Raw genomic sequence first — 22,962 nt, forward strand, 5'->3', positions numbered from 1 at the left:
GCTTTTAATCTAAATTCAATTACAGAAGAAAGTGGGGGTATTTGGGGCTGGGGAGGAGGGGAGTTGTGAACCTTTGTAGTAAATGTGAAGGCATATATGAAGGAAACTGGAATAGTCACATCACCAAACGGTAATAAGAGATGAACAGCATGACTCACAATCCAGAGAGCTAATTTTCAAAATGTTTGATAATAACTGAATTTCCGTCTTTTCAAAGCTGTGTGGGGGAGGTAAGGATTCTATGTTCTGATCTGAAAGTTTAAACTGATAGATTATCACATCCAAAGAAAGGGGACAGTTAGTTACATAACAAGCAGCTGTAGGTGCATCAGATACAATGTGTGGGCAGTCTCAGGCATTTCTAAGAAGTATGTTTCTGTAGGTGTCAGAAAGTAATTTATTTTCCATCCTTCATCAGCATCTAATGTAAGTGTAGCATCTTTGTTATTTGCCTGATATTTGAGGACTTCGGATTTTTAAAAACCACACGGATACATTACAGTTTCTTTCAGAAAAAGAAAGCAAACTAAAATTGATTCATTTAGAAACCTCTCAAAGTGCTGTATTGGATAGATCCATTGGACACATAAAGGCTGCATGCTGCTTTTAAGGGCTGGGAGTTGCAGCTGGTGCAGAATGCTGTGGCTAGACTGGTAATGAGAACAGACCACCAACATGAGATATGACATGTGTTAAGAGGGGGGGAAAGCCCTGCACTGGTTTCCCATTTACTACTGCACTAAAAAAGGTAAAGGTACCCCTGCCCGTACGGGCCAGTCTTGACAGACTCTAGGGTTGTGCGCCCATCTCACTCAAAGAGGCCAAGGGCCAGCGCTGTCCGAAGACACTTCCGGGTCACGTGGCCAGTGTGACATCGCTGCTCTGGCGAGCCAGAGCCACACATGGAAACGCCGTTTACCTTCCCGCTACTAAGCGGTCCCTATTTATCTACTTGCACCCAGGGGTGCTTTCGAACTGCTAGGTTGGCAGGCGCTGGGACCGAACAGCGGGAGCGCACCCCGCCGCGGGGATTCGAACCGCCGACCTTTTGATCGGCAAGCCCTAGGCACTGAGGCTTTAACCCACAGCGCCACCCGCGTCCCAATACTACTGCACTAGGTTCAAGGTTATTAGACCAATGCACAAAGCCCTGAATAACTTAGGTCTAGAATACCTTAAGAACCACCTTACTCTGTATGTCCCAAGTCAATTGCTGAGATTGACTGGGAAGCACCATTAGTGGTCCCCCATGGACTTAAAAGCATGACTCATGCCAACATGAAGTCATGCCTTCAGTGTTGTGGGCACAACTCTGTGGAACTTCCTCCTGTCAAATAGGCACCATCCTTGCAGAGCTTCAGATGCCTTGTTAAAATAGTTTCATTTCAGGAGGGCCTTGGAAAATGAATGCTTCTCTGATGTGTTAACATTTTCCCATTGCTCTTTCTAAAATTTCCGAGATTTTAAACGTCTGAAGTTTAATTTATATTTTAATTTTTGTTATTTTGGATATTTTTCTTGTTGCAAGCTGCTTTGAGAACTCAGTGGTGAAAAGTGGGATCTATCTATCTATCTATCTATCTATCTATCTATCTATCATAAATAAGAACACTGCATTCAATTGCAGAAATAGCCCAAGACATTTGGGTACCTGAAGAAGAAAATTCCAGTGGCACTCCCAGGGTGATAAAATATTAAACAAACAAACAAACAAACAAACAAACAAACAATAATGCCCGCTAATGGCAACCTAAGGTCTGCCACTAGGGACAAGTTGGTTCATGCTGCCTAATGGTAGACCTAGCTGTGCTACGGTGCCCCCTGCCCCACATTGGTTATATGAGCATTGGCATATGAGTATTTAGCTTTTCATTCCGCTGGAGATATAACACTTTCTAAGATTTCCTATGGTCGGGGTTACACTGCGCCAAGCATATCTTGCCAGTTAAGTGCTGGTTGTGTCGAGTACACCACAAAAGATACATGAGTATACATCTGAGGCTCTTTCTTGGTTACCTCTGTGACATACCGCAGGAATGTGGAAAATATTTCAGCCTGAGGCATCCTTCTGGATGTCACATGGTGGGCAGTGCCAGAGGCAAAGCAACAGATGTAAATTTTACCATTGTACACTAAGCTCCTTGCTATACACACACCAACCCTGCCTAGCCTGCATAGAGACAAGTAAAATACATGGTCAGATTTCCAGGACACACTCCAGCCAGGCAAAAATATTTTGGATGCAAACAAGGCCCAATGAGGGATTTGACCTAGAGAGAGTTCTTAGGGCCCGATAGAGAGGCCCGGCGTGTGGTGCAGGAGACACATTTATTCCCTGGCCTAAGATTCTCCATCCCTGCCATACTGCGTACTGTAACTGAAAAGGCTTCCTGTATACTTGTGTACCAGTGGTAGGAAAGGTCTATAAATGAAATAATGATTCAATGAAGAACCCCCTTCCTTGGAACTTTCCTTTCACCTCTTGCTCTTTCCTTCTGCCTCCTTCCCCTATCCGATTTATCAGATTGCATTCTTCAAATCTTCTTACTCTAAATCGCCCTCCTATCACTTCAAGAGACAAAACATCCATTTCCTTTTGATATAATGTCTCAAAATTTATTTCACGTTAGTCCAATCTCATTCTCTTCATGGTGTCAGGGTTCTGGGGATAAGTCGAGCTTTTCAAAAGTCACCATCCAAGCGTCAAGAAACATTGCTTGCTCAGCTTGAGAAGATGGATGGAGAGTAATAAAAATATATTGAAAGCAATGCAGAATAATGCTGGAGAGTTTACAAAACAGTTATGTACTTCAAGGGAAAAAAGACTGAAAGTTTATAATAGGAACTCCAGGGCACTCTAAAACAGTAAGTGGACTCTTAATCATCTCTACTCTCAGGATTGTCCTAAGGATATCGGTACTCTTGGTCAGAGTAGGAACACAGACTGAGGTTTCTCTAAAAGAATCCATAGTAGTCTGGACATTATTGGGTTATATACAGTGGTACCTCGGGTTACATACTCTTCAGATTACATACGCTTCAGGTTACAGACTCCGCTAACCCAGAAATAGTACCTCGGGTTAAGAACTTTGCTTCAGGATGAGGATAGAAAACATTCTCCGGTGGGGCGGCAGCAGGAGGCCCCATTAGCTAAAGTGGTACCTCAGGTTAAGAACAGTTTCAGGTTAAGAACAGACCTCCAGCACGAATTAAGTTCTTAACCCGAGGTACCACTCTATTAGTATTATAGCTTGGAGCAAGATTCCACTCTTAGACCTTTCTAGTTTCTCCCAGTTTCTGTCCAATGTGAGTCCAGCAATAAAACATGGTGTTGGGGTTGGAGTGATCCTACACAAAAGTAGTTATGTTAATCTACATAGGGTACATGGAGGCAGCACTTACCTAAGAACAGCCTACTGGATCAGGCCAATGGCCCATCTAGTCCAGCATCCTGTTCTCAGTGGCCAGCCAAATGCATGCAGGAAACCTGCAAGCAGTACTGAAAAGTTACGTCTCTAACAACTCTGAGACATCAGTTTGAGTTAGACATATGCATATGCAAGGGTGCAATTTTTCCCTGGGTACATATTAAGATCCCAACACTAGGTCCTGCAGACTACAGCCAATGTATATAGATGAAAACCAAGGACTTTTCAGGATGTTTCAAAGTTTTAATCCATATTTTTTTGCCTAGGTTTTATTTCAATATGTTTTCTTCTAGGATTGCAGATATAAGGCTGCTTCTTTCATTAAATGTTATTTTGGCAACAGTGGGGTGCTCCTGTATCAGGTCAAAGCAAATGGGATGTTAGGAGGTCTGTGGGAGGGGACTAATCCATTGAGGGCTGTGGTGCTGGTGGGGTGTGTGTGGTTTAACCCAATTAAAATCACCCCTGCAAGCTCCTAATTGCCCTCTGAGGAAAGCACATGAGCATGCTCTTGTGTCTTGAATAATTACAACTAGTGCTGTGTCAAAACCTGTTCTCCAATTTCTTGAAAGTTTTCTTCAGCTGCAAAAGAAGTTTCCACCTTTCTGCCTCTTTTGCAGGGCACGTTAGAACTCCTTTATGCTTTCAGTGGGTGCAAGGCTGGGCTAATGTTACAAGGTAGTCATGGAGGGTATGTGTGTTTTTCTTCCCGTTAAACATTTGCCCTGCACTCTGCAGCTTTCCCACTGCCTGTAGTTGCTGATCTCAGAAAGCCCCAGGGGAGGAGTTTCTTTATAACACCTTCCCCTGGATTTTAAATGAAGTGCGGGAAGTATTTTAACTTTTGTATTTTTTAGTATTTTTAACTTCTGTATGTTTTAAAGTATAGTTGTGGCCCCCCCTTGATTTCCATATCTTTTTGTAAACTCTCTCTCTCTCTCTCTCTCTGTTTCACAATCAAGTAGTATATACATTTAGATAGATAGATAGATAGATAGATGATAGATAGTTGGGGAGAGTGGTTATTGAGAACCTGAGACCAGCACACTGGCTATGCTTGTTTTTAAGGGAGGTTTTTCCTTTTTAAAATAAGGAATCAGTGCAGAAAGTTGATTTTCTTTATCACTTAAAATGATAATAGTGAACCGCAGCCAGCCACAAAGTAGAGAGCACACCTGCCCTCTGCACATAGAGGAGAGCCTGACCAATGGCATCATGGGGTTTTTAGGAAGGCTTCAGAGTACAGATCAGAAAAGAGGTGATTTGCAGAATGAAAGAAAGGTTAGTCACAAACACCATTTGGCCTCCTTGAAAGCATACCGAGCACAACAGGAACACTGTACCCCACTCATTTCTCTCCCCTATGATAACCTTCATGTTCAGTTTCTTTCCTCATTAATTGATGGCAAAAAAGTAACTTTCAGGACATCACAGTACATGAATAAGGTGAATGGTTCAGCCCAATGTATTCTGATATACTACAAGCAGATTAGTATAATAACCAGTTTTCAAAAGTTGCACAGTCTAGGGGTGGAATGGCAGCTAGAGGAGAAGCAAGCAGCACATTTTTTATGGTTTTTTTTTTTTGTGGTGCAATGGATTCTGTATAAATATTAGCCTCCAGTAATTCACTGAGTGCCATTTGCTGTGCAAAGCACTCATTCTCAGCAGCTCATCTGATCCCTCCCAGTGCTAGGTATTAACAGGATTTTGTATTAGGGAAGGTGATATGGGAACATTCAAGTCCTGGGAAGCAGCTCTTTGAATACGAAAGCACAGACAGTTAAGACTAACTTTTGTTATTGAGTCACTTATCAGTATTCACTTTCAAAGCTTCAGTTGTGCACAGGAATTTGAGGAATGGTAATACACTTGTTCACCTGCACATCTTTCTCTCCAGGAGAGGCAGTCTATTAATTCTTCTTGATGAAGATCCATAACCAGCATTAACTTTACATAATTGCCCGTCAACTTTAGTGGCTCAGAGTCTGAGCTTGTCTAGATTTTATCCTTGCCATGGAGACAGCACACATCCTGGCCACATGGCTCAGAGCAACTCACAGTATGAGTCAGCCTGCTCATAAAAGTGTGATTTGCCATGATTGGTGGATAGGGGGGGAAACACTCTCAATGTGATAGTCCCAACTCGTCACAGCAGCTTCTAAATGTTATAGCTTTCTCATTGCAATTCAGAATTAGGACGCAGATCCCAGGGCGAGTATATTCAGGGAACATCATCATTTGTCCTTGTGTGAAGATGGCAGTGATTATTACGCTGTGTGCGCAAATGGTAGCTATCTGAACAACTCTACTGAAGAGCAACAACACAGGTAGGAAGACATAGATCTACAACATATCACTTTTGTACACCAAAAAATGACAAGGAGAAGGTAAGAAAAAGCAACACCTACAAATAATATTGCCACCACTTTCCTGACTGAAGGAGAAACTTGGCAAGCGTACAAATACTTTCCCCCACTACTGTCTAAATTGTCAACTAAATAAAAAATTCACTGGCATTTGCTAGCCAATTACAACAACAATTTGGCAAGGTCATCACACCATCATCATCCCTTTGATGACATTGTGTGAACCAGTACCATTTTTAACATCCATAGCACACAGTTTTCATATCTTGAGCAAATAAGATTAAATAACTGTAAATGGTTTGGCATTGCTATAATTTGTTGAGCACCATCAGCTCATTGTCAAAGGAGTCATACATGTTTTTGCCCACACTGGAGAGGAGTGGGGAGGCCAATGAATGAAAATATACAACTAAACAGGAACCAGCATCAGAATCCTAGACATGTCTACTTATATGTAAGCCTCATTGAATTCAGTAAGATTTACTCCTAGATAAGCATGTATAGGACTGCAGCCTTAAAGTGGAAGAAATGCCTCATTTTCAGTCTTCCAAAATTGGCAAATACAGTTACCTTATCTAAAGAGAAAACCAGAATTTGAAGCAAAGTATTTTAGCAGGGCGCAGAATTTCAGACTGAAAATTAAAATGACTGCCATTTTTAATTTGATTGCATTAACTTGGGAGGCCTAAGAGCCACAGATCCCTTCTGTTTCCACTGTTAATTGCATTTACCAGCTCTTATTGTGTCTTATTTAACAGAGAACTCTACCTAATTGGTGGAGCTCCATTAACCTCATATATAATTTCTCTCTCTCAGCACTGGATGAACAGTACCAATCAATGATCTAATTTTACTTTTACTTTTAAGTTCTCCAATTAACTTTCTCCCCTTAACAATGCTGAAACATGTGTTTTTTTCAACTCAAACAGTATAGTCATTATGAGTACAATGAATAATCCTGGAGAATTGTGATTATTTAACTGGATATAGAAACATTTTGCTTCAGAATGCACTGCTTATTCCTGTATTCTCAAATTTCATAAGGTGTTCTTAAAATAAAAGTATTAGTTTTTAGGCACCAGGCAAAAAAGTTTCTATTGACCCAAGTTTTTGGTTCTTAATCTGTGGGGTATTAGATATATTTGTGGCCTCTTTTCTGCTCATCTTTTTAGTGGGTTGGGGTTAGATCTCCCCTTTTATGTATATTATAGATGTGCTTTTTATTTGTTTTATCTATTTGTTTTAATCTTTGTTTCACTTTGCAAGTGACTCTGGGTCGCTTTTTTTGTGAAAAATACTGACATTGTATTTGAAAGCAAGTTTTGGGGAAATCACTGGGCCTTTCATTTAACTACAGGAGTTTGGGATTAGGAAGAAGAGTGCAATGTGGGTGAACCTATTTAAGAAAGCCTATTTAGTACAGAGAGACTTCAAAGGAAAACTTCATCAACTATTGGCTTATGTAACATAGCTATATTGCCCCAAAGAGAGCTGTTCCAAAGGAGGTTACAGCAATAAACCTGAGCCTCTTAGATAACTGCACAGGCTGAGGTGTGGATCAGGCCATAGCCCACTGCGAACCATGAGGCCACGGTTAAACACTTTTAATGTCCTGTTGATTTTAATAGGTGATACCGAAGCACAAGCTTATGTCTCTTCTGTTGACATTAGTGGGATCTTAACGTCCCTCCCTTTGGTGAGATTGTGTGCCATGGGCTCTCTCTAAGTTTGCTTCTGAACTGATTTTAATAACAGCACAAGTGAACTAGCTTGGGGAGTGTTAAATAGAATCATATGAAGAAATTGGCTTCTATTGTTCTGTGGCATTGCATTTGATAGTGTGAGCCTGAAGGCACAAGCCAATGTAATTGTTTGACAGCCTGTATGCCTACTGGAAGCAAAGTGAAAAGAGCCTAGTATTTTGTATACCTTAGTGGAGCAGGCCGTATGTTTGTATGTGCCTACTGAAATTTACCAACAGCAGCACCTTACTTACAAGTGCAGTCCTGCACCATGTTTAATCACAGGTAAGTTTCACTCTGTTCCATGAGGCTTACTCCCCATAAAGTGAATATTGAATTGCAGCATTTGGATACCAGTCGGGGCTCAACTATCTCTGAAAGTCAGCTCTAGGTTGGAGAAATCTGATTCCTTAATACTCAGGTCCAAAGTAGACATGATGTTATATGCATTTTTGCATCTAGAGAGCTACAAATTATTGGAATCACGGTAGGGTCCAATGGGTGATTTCCTCCTGCTGTAAACAGCAGCTTCAGAGGAGGGATTTTATTCAGGATCACAACAAGGGAGGAAAAGGCTAATTTTTCCCTCCATGCCTGTTGACACCAGCCGCACTGAATGTCCCCAGGTTCTAGTATTTATATGAGAAAGAGAGAGTGCTCTCTGTGTCTGCTTTCTGTATCATGCATAATTTTATACACCTCTGTCATATCCCCCTTTATTCATCTTTTTTCCCCAAGCAAAAAAAGTGCTAAACATTGGACTTTTTCAACCAATCATTTTGGCTGCCATTTTCTTCACCATTTCCTGCTCCACATCTTTTTTTTTGATGTGTTGCAACCAGAAATAGACTATTTCAATAGTAGACACACCATAGATTCATATAACAGTACTACAAACTTGACAGTTTTCTTTTCTATCCATTTCCTAACAATCCCTTGCATGAATTTCGCATATTTCACAGTTGCTGACACTGGGTCTGTTCAATTGGGAGGCATCACTTGACCTCCTCTTGCCTTTTGGTGCAAGAAGAAAGCTTTGGTGGAAGAAAGCTTCCATGGCTAATGTACAGTTTTCTTTCCTTACAGAGCTTGTTGAAAATTCTCTGGCCTGACATCCTCCAGACCAGTGGTTTGGAGCCCAAGTCTTGATACTAAAGGCTTGCATGCACAGCTAAGAAATTGCCATACTTGGAAGCTCACTGTAGTGACCCTACTGCAAGGCAATGCAGATCAGCTACCTGAAACTTACAATGTCATTTCAGACAGATGACCTTATGCAATAACAAAACCTTGCAGAGTTTCCATTCTATTCCATTTATTTGGTTCTACAAGATAAGCCGGGTGACAACCTCTAGTGTGACAGTTAATTTTAACCTCCCTATCAATACACTGCTGCAAAAAGTATTCCATTGTTATCATGAAGCAAGGCAGCTTGATATCATTTGTACTAGTACAGCTATAAAAAGGGAAGGCATAGCTGGAAACTGACGCAAGCTTGAAAAACCCAGGAATGACGTTATCACTGTACAGGCAGGCAGATTAGAAGTAGAGGCTCTTCAAATATTAAGAATCCAGTTGAAGAAATCCAGCATGCTCTTGTTAGTCATGTCTTCTCCCTTACTGAATAATTTTTCTGTCATGCGGAGGAGTATATAGAAGAAATGAAGTCACTTTGGCACAGGAAAGAGTGTCCACACAAACACACACAGAAGACAACATGATTTGGGACAGACTGTTGCTGTTTCCATAAATCTGCATGAGGGTCACGACTCACTATGACTCTTCTTCTTCCATTCTGTCCCTTTTTACTGCCTGGCCAGACGGGTAACAGGCAAATTACTGATGTTTCCCTAGCTATATTCTTATAGGCCTTGCTCTTAATACTCTCTGTACATATGAGTTGCATTATACTTAATTTGGCCATATGTCCAATTTACTCCAGCAAGCAGTTGTTCTCCATGGTTGCTCAGTGGTACAGTACATGCTTTGCATGCAGACTCAGGTTGGGTCTCTGGCATCTCCAGGTGAAGCTTGAAAAGCCCCTTGTCTGAAATTCTGGAGAGTCATTGCCAAATATGTAGACCACAGGTAAGGAATCTGTGTCCCTCCAGATTTTGTTGGAGTCCAATTCCAATTCCCATCAGCACCAGCCACCATGTGCAATGGTCAAGGATTATGGGAACTGGAGTCCAAGAACATCTAGAGGGCCACATGTTCCTCAGTCATGTGGGGGTGGTGAGGTTGGCTTGTCTCACTCTGTAGACAGTACAGAGTGAGATGGACCAATTGTTTGTTTCAGTATAAGGCAACTTTCTAAGATCTCAAGTCAAGGTCCTTCCCACCTGCACCACGTGAGATCCTTTAAGTGAAGATACTAAGTCTTTAACCTGCAACCTTCTACAAATAATTATGTGCTTCATCACTATTTCCTTCCCCAATGGATGAGTACCTGTGTTTGTTTGCCTGGGCACACTATTTGGCCACAGCTCATAATTGACACTTGAACTCTTCTTCACTGGAGGTATTTAAGCAGAGACTAGATAATTATGTTGTCAGAGATCTTGCTACTGGGTTGGGTGAGGTGACCTCCAAAGTCCCTTCCACCTCCACCATTCTGTGATTTTCATATTCACTGAAACTATTTTTCTTTTGATAAATGCAGGGTGTGTCAAGTACAGGCAGCAGCAAACGGAAGATTCCCACCATTCTTAATTTTCTAAATTGATTCAGACATGCCTGTTCGCCTACCCAAATGTTAATGCATGACAGAAGAAGGCTTCAAACACTGAAAAGGTCACCATGAAGCAGAAGGGAGGGGCAGGAGCGACAGGTTGCATTACTAATGAACCTACCTTGCAGGAGAATAGGTGCAGGACAAACTTTGCATCTTTAAACAGAGTTGGGGCCTTAATTTGCTTAAGGATGGTTACTCTATCAGGGATGTCTGTATATGTAGGAAGAACTTATGACTGAAGGCACAGTGATGCTAAGAAACTGTGTGTGTATATACGAATATGTATTCTCTCTCTCTCTCTCTCTCTCTCACACACACACACACACACACAGAGAGAGAGAGAGAGAGAGAGAGAGAGAAATGATGCTGGGATATTATTTACATGCAGTCATCTGCTGGCATCTCCAGGGCTCCCCATACCAACATTGTTTTAAAAAACCACAATCTAAAGGTGTTTTACGCTGTGGTAATTCCTGACAGAATTTCAGAGACTGTTCACAACTGAGGGGACCAAACCAATTGCACTGGTAGATAGGTTCAGAAGCAGCCATCGTAAGGAAAGAACAAGTTAAGAACCAAGCCATATTTCACAGCATGGGTTTGCTGACTCAGGCAGTGAAGAAAGCACATCCATCCTTAAAAATGTGCACTTCTCAAATTCTCCAATGCAGTTCCCCAGCCAAGTAATGTGTGCAAAATCCATATACTATAGTATAGTGGATAAAAACACATGCATTAAGGAATACACCAAACAAAACTGAATTATTAGGGGGAACTGTTTTGCAGTAATGTATTGGATAAAATGACATATGTATTAGTAGAAATTAACACCCAAAAGCTGATGAATTTTCATGAGGACATAAGAAAAATAGCAAACTGATGTGGAAATGTGGAGAACTGAACGTAAGTTTGGAAAAATTAGAAACTGAGAAAACCCAGAATTGACCAATTCACCCATAACTAGTTTCAAATCATGCTCTCTACTAAGCATTTTTTAAAGGTACAAAAGCTAAGCATAAGTATGACATGTGAACTTATTCATTAGCTGATTGGTCTTTTCTGAAAAAATGATGTTGAAGTTGCCTTCACAGAGCAAGACTTTCCACATACCTTTTTTCCTGGATAGTCAGGTATGCAGGATTATGACCATCAGTTTCGAGGCCAGGGCAATCTAATTTATGACCCATCCAGGATCGTTTTGGGTTTTTTTATATGAAAATGAGAAGTTGCACAAAATGCTGCAAAAACCTAGCTAGCTATTAATCTATCGCTTTGAAAAGTGGGATATACATATTTTAAATAAAGGGACAGAAAATATTGCTTTTGTTAATTGGCAGCCTCCAAGAGCAAGTATTTAAAGCCTACCTTATAAAGCATGGTTAAATGTATTGTCACTTCACAGGACTTTTATTGCTATTGCTAATATGCCTGAGCTCCCAGTTTCATTAAATACATCACCCTGCATTGACAAGATCTGCTCCTAATAGCATGAAGCAGCCCACTGCCAGCATTTAATTTATTGGCCATCGTTTATATGACCAAGCCCTACAATAATTAAAATGCAGGCATGACTGCTGCTAAATGATATTGCTTTCAGTAGCTCGTTGCCCATGATATGTCTTCGTATGTTAATGCATTTCAGAAATTCAAGTGACAAGTGAGGCTCTGTGGAAAACGGCAACGTAGGGTGTGTTTCTGGGAAGAGGGTCTTTAAAACACTCCCTTCTCAAGCAGGCACCTTCCCAGATTGTGCAGGTGAGAGAATGAGGGACTAGGAAGATGCCTCTATATCCATTTCTGTGTATCTTTACAAGCATTTAAGCGGGACCCCACTACAAAATGGTGTTTGTGTGTGCATCTGAACAGAGTGAGCAGGTGAAAGAGTAAGGGAATGGGAGCAGATTTCAAAAATCTATAACACTAGATAGATGCTCAGTTTACAACGTGATGAAAACCACACGAAGGAGAGGGGTGGCACACTGCCAAGCCATGCCTCTGTCAGTGCATCGCTTTGCATTCTTTACAACCCTCCATGCATTAGAGGTTAAAGGTCTGAAGCTGCGAGCCTCCTGCACTCATGGAAGCTCTCCGTACTATTTGGATTCCTACATAATCAGGGTTCTAACTAGGGATGTGAGAATCTGCTCCTTTCAGGTTTTTCCAGTTTCTCACTTTTCTGGTCTGAAGTTGACCTCTATATTTCTCTGTATTTCTACATTTCCCCTACATTTCTACATTGTATATAAAAAAGGTCCTCAAGAAACTTCTACAGCATTTCAGTGTGAATCTCTCCTAATATATACATGCAAATATACAGTACATATTCTTGCAAACCAATTTCCCCAAATATAATACATTTTTGTATATTATCTTCACAAATATATGCATTTAATACTTTACCCAGGTGTATGCATTTTGTACATATTCTTTCGCAAAACTCAGAAGAAAATGCTAGACTAGATGGGCCTTTAGTCCAATCCAAGTCCAGTCCAGTCCAGCAGGGCTGTTCTTGCATTATTCTAAAAGAAGCAGACCTTGTTGTGTTAGAACATTGCCATGCCTGCTGACATCTATATCTTAACACCTTTGCGTTGCTGTTAACAAATGAGGTTGGAGGTAAAGCCAGCAGATGTGAATGAACTCATTATGTAACATGGTAGCCCCAACAAATTTGAATCACACCAGGTTCTTTCTCAGGGGAAATCTGACAAATCCAGTAAGCTGGAAACTGCTTCCTTCCCTTTATACTTGCTTGCAGCAGTCAGTCTTCCCCCAAAAGAGTAAAATGTGAAAATGCAGCCATTTCCAGCTTACTAGTATTTTATATTTCCCTTGAGGAAGAACCTGGTGGGATTTGAGACATATTTGGACTACAAATTCACTGAACACATTGTTCAGTTTTACATCTGTTTTCTCCAAGGGAGCGATACACATCTCCTTGCTACAGACAAGACCTGGAAGTGTAGGGGAGAAATATCTCTGTGTCCTTTGTATTTACATCCACAGAAAAAGAGGACATGGGTCATCCACCCCCAAAAAGAAAAGAGGATATAGATTTACATAAATTTGCATGTGCTAATTTGAATATTGTGATTCAAACTTAATTACTATTATTTTAATGGAAATACTATTTATCCCTTCTTGTTGTGCTCTCTCTTTAAACTGGACTTGGACTCTGGCCACATCCCTCCAAATTTCCTTTCCTCTGTAAAACTGAATACATTTCATATGTTCATCCTACTTGCATGCTTGCTTTGCCTGCTTCTTTTGGAAGCTGTGGCCCCTCACATTTCAGCAGAGAGACTTCCTTCTGAGTAAACAAGCATAGCATTGCATTATCATTTTCCTAGAGTTCAAGAGGACTTACACCCTGATAGGACAGATTTTGCTAGTAAAGGAAAAGAGCACTCTGTTTGCTAGAATCTGAGCTCAGATGTGCAGGCTGGGTCTGTAAGGCAATCAAGACTTGCTGTCAACAAGTATTAGCAATGGGAAGAGTTTACCAGCAAACAGTAGTCAACAGGTTTATGTACACATCATGCTATCTTCACAAGCATTTCCTGCCTCCATAGATAAAATTGAAGCCCTACTTTGACCTGGAGGTTGATTCAGTTGAAACGTGACATTTGACCTTAGCTCAGCCTTAGCTCAGTGGTACAGCAGACAGTCCTTTGCCAATTTTTTTTATTGATTTTCCCATTTTAACCCAACTATACCAATTATTTCCAAATTAATACAATTTTGTTTATGTACTGCAGACAGTCTCAATTTAACCCCTGGCATTTCTTTTGAAAAGGATCTCAGACAGACCTTTGGAAATCCCTGCAAACGAGAGCAGATTGAGTAGGCAAACCAATAGTCTGACTCAGTATAAGTGGGATTTATACAGTTCTAGGCCACATAAATAATATCTACAAGTGGCACACTCCAGTCAAAAGGTATGCAGAGGGTCACTTGGGAAAAAATCCCTTAGAGACATCATCGGAACAAGTTCAGCGGTTCAGCATTTGCATCATATTCATTACAGCAGGCAGAAACCAGGAATATCATACTCGTGTAAGCATTGCACTTGTCTGTAATTGCAGTGCAGAGAGGGAGGGAGGGAATCGTGGAAGTTGATCTGACATAGCCCTATTCCAAATCTAACTTGCATGACTCTCCAGTGGAAGAATGCAATCTGCTGGACTAATGTAGTCCAGCTATTCCATTTTTATTCCCTCCCTTCCTCCTCGTGCTTCTGCAGTATGTTTACAAGCAACCAACAGCTGCTAGGATGCCAGCAATTGCTCCCAAGGGATTACGATTAATAGTAAATCTGTATCCTAGCTGGTTCTCCAGGAAAACCTCCTCCCTTCTTGAGCACGCTTAAGGGTGGCAGCTAAATCTCACTGGTGACTCAGCTACTCAAGAGATTTGGTCTCATTACTGTAAACTAGCCTATTAAGGTAAAAGTGTTGTCTTTTACCTTAACAATATGCCAGAAAGGAAATAGTGTGTTGCAGAGGGAGAACAGGACATTTAACAATGTAACAATACTCCCTAGGGAAAAAAATGGTTTGATTTGGTAGAAGGGGATGGGGAGATCAGGATACTGATTTATGAATGGGACATACCACAATGTTATTGACATTCCAGAAATATAATTGCAATTTACAGTAAGAATCCGATGTCTGATTGATATAACTCTAGAATTAATTGCATTGTAGGATGTCTGTAGTGGAAGAGAGTCTACAGTAGCCATCTCCAGACAGTCACCTGGAACATGAAAAGGTTTAAACTAGCTGTAGCCAGGGGCAGACTGAGGACAAAATTTGGCGTCCCTCCCCTGTTTTCTGTTCTGCGCATGCTCTCAAGTGCATCCCCTCGGCTTGGCACCCTGTGTAGGGGAATCGCCTGCACTGCCCTAAATCTAGTGCTTCTGTAGAAGCATGCCCAGAAGCCCCACCTCGCTGGCCTCAGGCATTCTGCCTCTCAGACCTTCAAGCATTTATGTGTGTTCTGCTGAAGGTATTTATATATCACCATGCCATTGGGAACCTCAATAAGGCTTGATAACCTTGATAAACATGGAAGCCGAAACACAGATACAAGACCATTTCAGATCTTTGTACAATGGTCTGAGAGGAGCCTGTGTGGACACTGGGTATGGGGCTTGTGCCTATGTACCTGCCTCTCTACCCCTCCAAAAAAAGACCCTCATGAATTCAGGCAAATGCATGAAGAGGGATCATATAAATAACGCAATTGCCTTCATTTGCAATACTGACATAAAGCCTGCACAATAAAACTGGATTCATATTCATAATGCCTTGTAAACCACTCACAAGTCTATTCTGGCATTAAGTGGTACAGTATATATATTAATACCTAATAATGGTGATGTTTTGCATTACTGTACTTTGTACACACTGCAGAGGTTTGGACTAGATGGCCCTTCCAACTCTATAATTTTATGGGTTTTTTTTAAAAAAGTATAGCAACTACTTAAATTATATCTATCTATCTCTGTAGCCTATCCATAAACAGATGTCTCAATTAAATTTCTCTGAGGAAGCATGTGTTAAATGAATGTAAACCATTTTTGTGCACTGTTATCAGATCAAGGTGCGATTTTCACTTAAGAGTGTGTGTAAATCATTTAAAAGTATAATATTGTTTCGAAAAGAGGGAGAGTTGCTAACAGTTCTAAGCAAAGACTCATGTCTGGCAGTTTAAAAATATGTGCAAAACCCCTTTGATTTACTCCTCATAAAGATGCAGGCAAATTTCTCTAACTCTCTGCCTGCCTCCTTTCTTTTAGCATGTTTTGAAACAACAGCTGTACAAATTTGTTATGGATTAAAGCATTTTGGCTTGCTAAATGGCTTGACGACTATTGTTACAGGATTGCATAAAGGAAAGAAAAACTAACTGATCCACATGCTATCTCATAAAGACAAGTAAGCTCAATATTTTATATTTGTAGAGTGCTCTGGGGGAAAGAATATCCCTTTTGTAGCTTTTGCAGTTGTGCCAGACTTCCTATGATGAATGAGACCAAATGCATGAGCAAAACTGTATCAAGGGGCTTGGAATAAAGAAAGTGTTCCTCATTGGGCTTTAGAAATAGGATGACTTTGGCCTCTCTCATCTGTAAAAATGTAAAATATATGAAGAAATTCTGCAGCATTTTCCTTCTCTTTACACATTAGGATGATGAAAAACCTGTTTAATTGACCGTTAACCAGTGACTGTACTTTAGCGGTTATAATTACCCCAGCTAGTATCTATAGGGGTGTGAGTTCTCCCATGATAGCAGCCAGCAGAAACTATCACACAGTGGCAGAGCATCTCCAGTTAAAATGGTAGCCAGCACTTATGTCAGCACCCAGCAAACCTGGGTTTCTGCTGGGACCCATATGTACTGACTGAGTCCACGAGGTCTGATGCCTTTCTTGTCTCCCTGAAACCCCCAATCATTAAATCCTACCCCTGTCAACTATGGAGGTCAGGCTGTGATGGCCTTTTTGGAGGGGTGGCAATTGGCTGTTTGGCTCCAACTGGCCCTGAGTGGCCACCATCTTGATTTCTAAAATGTAGTGCCCAATGTCTGCCACAATTTCCAGTGTCAGAGGATTTTTTCTGCTAGCAAGCAACATGGAAAGTGGTGCAGTGCAGCTCATCTTAGCTCTGGTGGTGGCAGCGGCTTGCTTGTCCCGGGTGCCAGCAACTCACGTTACGCCAATGCCAGTAGTAGCTTTTACATCGTGTGAAAGATCAAACAAAATGCGGAAATTAACAGGTAGGGAAATGTTGGGAAGCTGGAATAAACTGTCATGTGAATGCAACCTGAAAGAAAATTCTTCGTCTCATATCACAGGCTCATGAATGAGCTTTTCAAAAGGGCCAGTGCCAGACAGTGAGGACTGTTTCTTTTTTATTAAATCCTAGAGAGTATGAATTATGTATTGACTTCTGCAGTGGTACTCTTTTTAAAAAAAAAAAAATTAAAATAATTTTTATTGAATGATTTTATGTTACAAAAAGCATTACAACCATACTACCACTAAATGGTACTCTCCTATTATGTATGTACTGTTTTATATACTCTCCCACTTTATAATTATTTGTTTCATACTCTCTGTGTTTAAATATTTGTAGCGTATTTCCTCTCTTGCATAATGTTTAGATTTTGTAGTATTTTTCAAATACTTACCAAATTTGTTTTTGAATGCTTGCTACTCTACAAGTTTGGGAAATCGGTGTGTTATGATTCTTTGCCCATTAACATCAGTAAATAAAGCCACAGTCTGATCAGCAAGTATGAACTCAAAGAGCTAAATGCCTCAAACTTTTAATATGATGATGCACTTAATTAAGCATCCTTGGGAATAATTAAGTATGAATGAGTCCATATATAATTAAGGAGACAACTTTTATGATTGATGTACACAGAACTAATTTACCACCTCTGAATTGCTCCAGCACATAGGTATGATTATGCTCCTATGCCTAATTGCTGATACACTCATTTTATTTTTCAGCATTTCTCTGTGTTTAAATGATTGCTATGTTTTGTCTTCTCACAAAAGTAGGACTCTAATGGAAAAACTCATATTTTTATCAGTCAGCATTTCTGTTACTAACTTTGAGAAAATGCTAAATTAAAGTGTTCTAAGGGCTGCTTATAATAACAATCTGTTTCTGTACATGCCAGCAGTCCTGATTGTCCCTGGGTACATTTTCATGTTGCAAAATGTAACTTGTGAACTGGCTGATGACTAATATAGTTAGTAGTAATTAATGTCCCTGATCAAAGTAGCAGTTTCACACCCAGTCACTGCAATCCTGGTATATTCATGTGTGCATCACTTCGCACTCAAGTTGTTGACATCCATCTGTCTCAAGAGACAGTGTGTATGGAGGTCCTGGGCCACCTAGATGACAAGACCCCACTACTGGCCTCACAGATGTGGTCTAAAGGAAAGCAGAACAGTATGTTTGACACCAGCTTCGCTGCAGTAAGGAGGCGTACAAGGCTCCATCCAACCCTCTTAGGGACTTCACTCCGGATATGTGTAGGATTTATTCCTTAGCCTTTCCATCTCCCAAAGGTGTCCCACAAGGCAGCAGAGGTTCAGGTTCAGGTTCAGAGTTTTCCTTCTCCAAGTTGGGCTACCTTCCCAGGTTGACAAGCCCCATCTGCCCCTCCCTTTCCTAAACAGCACACACAGAAACTGCCTTCTTGACCATTGGACCCACTATTGGTCTCCTCTGCTCAATGCACTAGAGCCTGTCTTCACATGCAGGGGAAGTCCCGAACTCACTGAAGGTTTGAGACCTATCAGCCAGCCTCACCTGGTTCAGTCATATAGTCAAAGCCATTCCTAGGGTGTGGTCGCTGTCACTTGCTGACAGCATCTAGGAGCCACAAGTGAGAGTTGAGTGCAGGGTGGGGACCAAAGGTGGACAAACTACCCCAGGAGGAGTACAACGTGTCCTCCACCAGAAGTACTACCCCTCCCCTAACACCCCATATGCACATAAGAACATCCCTAATAATAGCTAGGAATGCTCACATAAGAACATAAGAAAAATCTGCTGGATCAGGGCAATGGCCTATCTAGTCCAGCATCCTGTTCTCACAGAAGCCAACCAGATGCCTGTGGGAAACTGACAAGCAGGATTCAAACACAAGAGAACTCTTCGCTCCTGTGGTTTCTAGCAACTGGTATTCAGATGCATTGCTGCCTTGAGCTGTATGCCTTCATACTGCTATGAAGTAGCCCTAGTCCTAGCATTTTAGTGGTGTCAACAACATGTCTAGATATAATGGCTATGCCCTATCTTTTCATTCAGAGGACCATGAAACTAACTTCAGTTTTGTGGTTCATCAAGTTGAGGAACATCTGTTCCCACTACCGCCATTCCACGGTTGTAGAAGAGGCACAGTGGAAATGGAGGGAGGGTGTGATGGGCCCTAAATCAACTTGAAAGAGGGCTGCATTTGTACAATCCTGCACATCTATCCCCTCCCCTTCACAACCAATTGCATAGGTGGAACTGGCTGGAAACATCACTTTAGATCATGTAGTGCAAGTTCATTGCAGGACAGTTTCAATGAGATGGCTGCTGTTTCTTTAGGAAATTATTCAACATTAATTCAACTCCATTGAGTGTCAGATTAACTTGGTATATTAAGTTTAATGGCTGAAAACAGCTCCCTTTTTAAAATCCTGCTGTTTTGACAGAGCTGGAGAATGAAACTAGGCCTGAGGTTTTAAAAGCCCCAGAAAAGAACAAGAAAGGAAATACATGCTTTACACTCTTTAAAAACCTCTTTTGACTAACTGCTCCCTCTAAAACCTATGTTCATGGCATCAAATATTTACCAAATGGAGGTTTAAATTGCTACAAAGAGAGTCTTGTCTTGAATGTGGGTACTGTACAGGAAAAGTGAGTTGGGGAAAAAGAACAGCTAACATGCTTGATTTACAGCTTTCTGCAAACTCGGCTTCTAAGCACATCATAGCCTGGAATGGCATAAACACAGTAGGCTGGTCTCAAATAATTCTGCAGGGTGAGCCTCATTGAAATTATGTGATGAAACACTTTGAGGAGTGGAAGTTTTAAAAATAGAAATCTTTAAAACAAGGCCTCTGTTTTGTGGTTTCTCAAACAATTGGTTTTAAACTGATGGTTTGTTGAGAGCTCTTCCCCCTTTCAACATTTATCCTAGCTTCTTCTCTGGAGGCTTTCCCAAACAGCAAACAAGCCAACCAACCACACTTTACTTTTTGGAGCCACATTGCAGATGTATTTACTTTAGAATCTTAAACTCATTTAACAGTCATTCCCTCTGCTCTGACCAAGGAATTCTATTTCTTTGAATAAGACTAGAGATCTAGCCTCTGCACTCTCACTCTTCACTCAGTCAGACTGGCCGTCTAAGCTCTGTGATTGAAGGAAACCCTCTAGGCCACTATACCGGTCTGAGTTTGATCAGCTGACTCACCTGTAAATGGTCAGCTGACTTCACAAGCTAATGAAGACACACCAGCATCTAAAGAAACTATCCTCCCAAGTCGGCTTCTCAGTCTTCTGGCTACCTCGTTGCTTCAGCAACAGCACCATCCACTGTGTCATGTGTTACCCACTATCGACTTCCAGCCAATCCATTTGGTCTATCTGAATATTTGTGTCAGGCTCAAAGGCCTAACACTATTAACCTACCTCCTGATGGAGATTCAGTTGTAGACTTTCTTCCTTCAAACACACACGCACACACACACACACACACACGCTGCAAAATGCATCAAAGAAGGAACACTAGCTAAAGTTGCTATTTCCTGCTGCTGAGTCAGTACCAGCTTTTGCATATTATTTTCTCGTATACATTTTTCTTCTTCAAAATTGAGTCATCTTGAGCATATGGAGAAGGCAGGATATAAAAATTAAAATAATAAAATAAACATTGCTGACAAGGATGCACATGTTCCCACCTGTATGGCAAGGCTCATTTCCAACACTGTTATCACACTGCTCAAAAATAATAATGGAGGATATGGTTATCAACAGTTACTAGTCATGGTGGCTATAATCTCCCATATCAAAACCAGTATGCCTTTGAATAGGAATCGCTAGGCAGGGTGGGATTGTTATTCCACTCATGCCCTTCTTGGGGGCTTTCCATAAGCATCTAGATGGCCACTATGAGAACATTATACTGGAGACTAGATGGGCATTTGGTGTAGTTAAGAGCAGCCTTATGACTTACTATCTAAATGCACCATGGCTATACCTGGACGGGGGGCAGAAAGCTTAAATAACAAAAAGGTCCAATTCACCAACTTACACATAGAGACCGTGCCTCCCTAGCCTAATTGCTTTTCTGCCAAATACAATATTGCTCATAAACATGCCTTAGGCACAAAACATTTGAAATCAGTCCAATCCAGTATGTTGGTTTTGTTTAGTCCTGTGCCTAATGGGTAAGGTCCAGTGCGGCTTTTGTTCAGAAATCTATATAGCATCTCCATACAACAAGTGAGGAAAACAAAAGCTGTCACTATGCCTCAGAGAGCGCTCATTTTCATTCTTTTGTTATAGCTTCTGCATTCCTAGTTTTCCATAGAACTCCTAGTTTTTTGGGGGGGTGGTATTTGATCCCAAACAAATAATTTGTTCATTCCCCTGTAGTTTTTTGATGGACATACCCAAGTAATTGGCAAGTAACCAGTTAGACTTCTGCATAAAAGCTGCCACCAGGATTTGTTGAAAGTGAATCATCCTGAATAATAATAATAATAATAATAATTTATTATTTGTACCCCGCCCATCTGGCTGGGTTTCCCCAGCCACTCTGGGCGGCTTCCATAGAAACAAAAAATACAATAAAATATCACAGATTAAAAACTTCCCTGAACAGGGCTGCCTTAAGATGTCTTCTGAATGTCAGGTAGTTATTTATCGCTTTGACATCTGCTGGGAGGGCGTTCCACAGGGCGGGCGCCACTACCGAGAAGGCCCTCTGCCTGGTTCCCTGTAGCTTTACTTCTCGCAATGAGGGAACCGCCAGGAGGCCCTCGGAGCTGGACCTCAGTGTCCGGGCAGAACGATGGGGGTGGAGACGCTCCTTCAGGTATACTGGGCCGAGGCCGTTTAGGGCTTTAAAGGTCAAGACCAACACTTTGAATTGTGCTCGGAAACGTACTGGATGAAAATTTGTATGAGGCTTCTTTGTGTGTTATGAAAAGAGGACAACTATTCTGAACTCATTGGTTCCCCAACCTGACTTTGCCAAGGTAATGCAAATGCAGGATCAGGAGAAAATTGGTAGGCCTTATCTGACGGTGTATTTATGCTGGCCACATGACCCGGAAGCTGTACGCCGGCTCCCTCGGCCAATAAAGCGAGATGAGCGCCGCAACCCCAGAGTCGGTCACGACTGGACCTAATGGTCAGGGGTCCCTTTACCTTTTTACCTTAGAGACCAACTAAGTTTGTTCTGGGTATAAGCTTTCGTGAGCATGCACACTTCTTCAGATACACTGAAACAAAAGTCACCAGACCCTTATATATAGTGGGAGGGTGGGGTGGGGTTTTTCTAAGAAGGGTAGTGGGAGATGGGTGATTGGCTCAATGGGTATGGTAAACTGGCGACTGTCAATGATTGCAAATAGTCCTACAGGAAAAAGCAAGGGATAGTATGCAGATGACCAAAAATAGCTTTAGCATATGTAATAAGATGGAGGGACACGGGTGGCGCTGTGGGTAAAACCTCAGTGCCTAGGACTTGGCAATCGTATGGTTGGCGGTTCGAATCCCCGCAGCAGGGAGAGCTCCCGTCCTTCGGTCCCAGCTCCTGCCCACCTAGCAGTTCGAAAGCACCCCTAAGTGCAAGTAGATAAATAGGTACCGCTTTATAGCGGGAAGGTAAACGGCGTTTCCGTGTGCTGCGCTGGTGCTGGCTCGCCAGAGCAGCTCTGTCACGCTGGCCACGTGACCCGGAAGTGTCTCCAGACAGCACTGGCCCCCGGCCTCTTAAGTGAGATGGGCGCACAACCCTAGAGTCGGACATGACTGGCCCGTACGGGCAGGGGTACCTTTACCTTTATGTAATAAGACAAGAATCCAATATCTCTATTCAGACCAGGTCTCTCCATACTTTTCAGTTTAGTAATAAGTTGTAATTCAGCAACTCCTCTTTC

At 41.5% G+C, this 22,962-nt stretch overlaps 1 protein-coding gene across 2 annotated transcripts in view; it reads left to right on the plus strand.

Annotated features, from left to right (window-relative positions):
- The window catches only part of TLR3 (toll like receptor 3), a 112,937-nt gene that overhangs the window by 17,820 nt on the left and 72,155 nt on the right, over window positions 1-22,962 (plus strand). The window contains exons 4-6 of one of the 2 annotated variants that reach the window (XM_083458126.1): window positions 11,916-12,028; window positions 14,980-15,043; window positions 16,074-16,212. The gene's annotated coding sequence lies outside the window, so the exon portion shown is untranslated. The remainder of the gene's footprint in view (window positions 1-11,915; window positions 12,029-14,979; window positions 15,044-16,073; window positions 16,213-22,962) is intronic. The other variant, XM_083458125.1, reaches the window with a different exon arrangement.

The sequence above is a fragment of the Podarcis tiliguerta genome, assembly GCF_965153285.1.
Source record: "Podarcis tiliguerta genome assembly, chromosome: 9".
In the NCBI taxonomy this organism is placed as follows: Eukaryota; Metazoa; Chordata; class Lepidosauria; order Squamata; family Lacertidae; genus Podarcis; species Podarcis tiliguerta.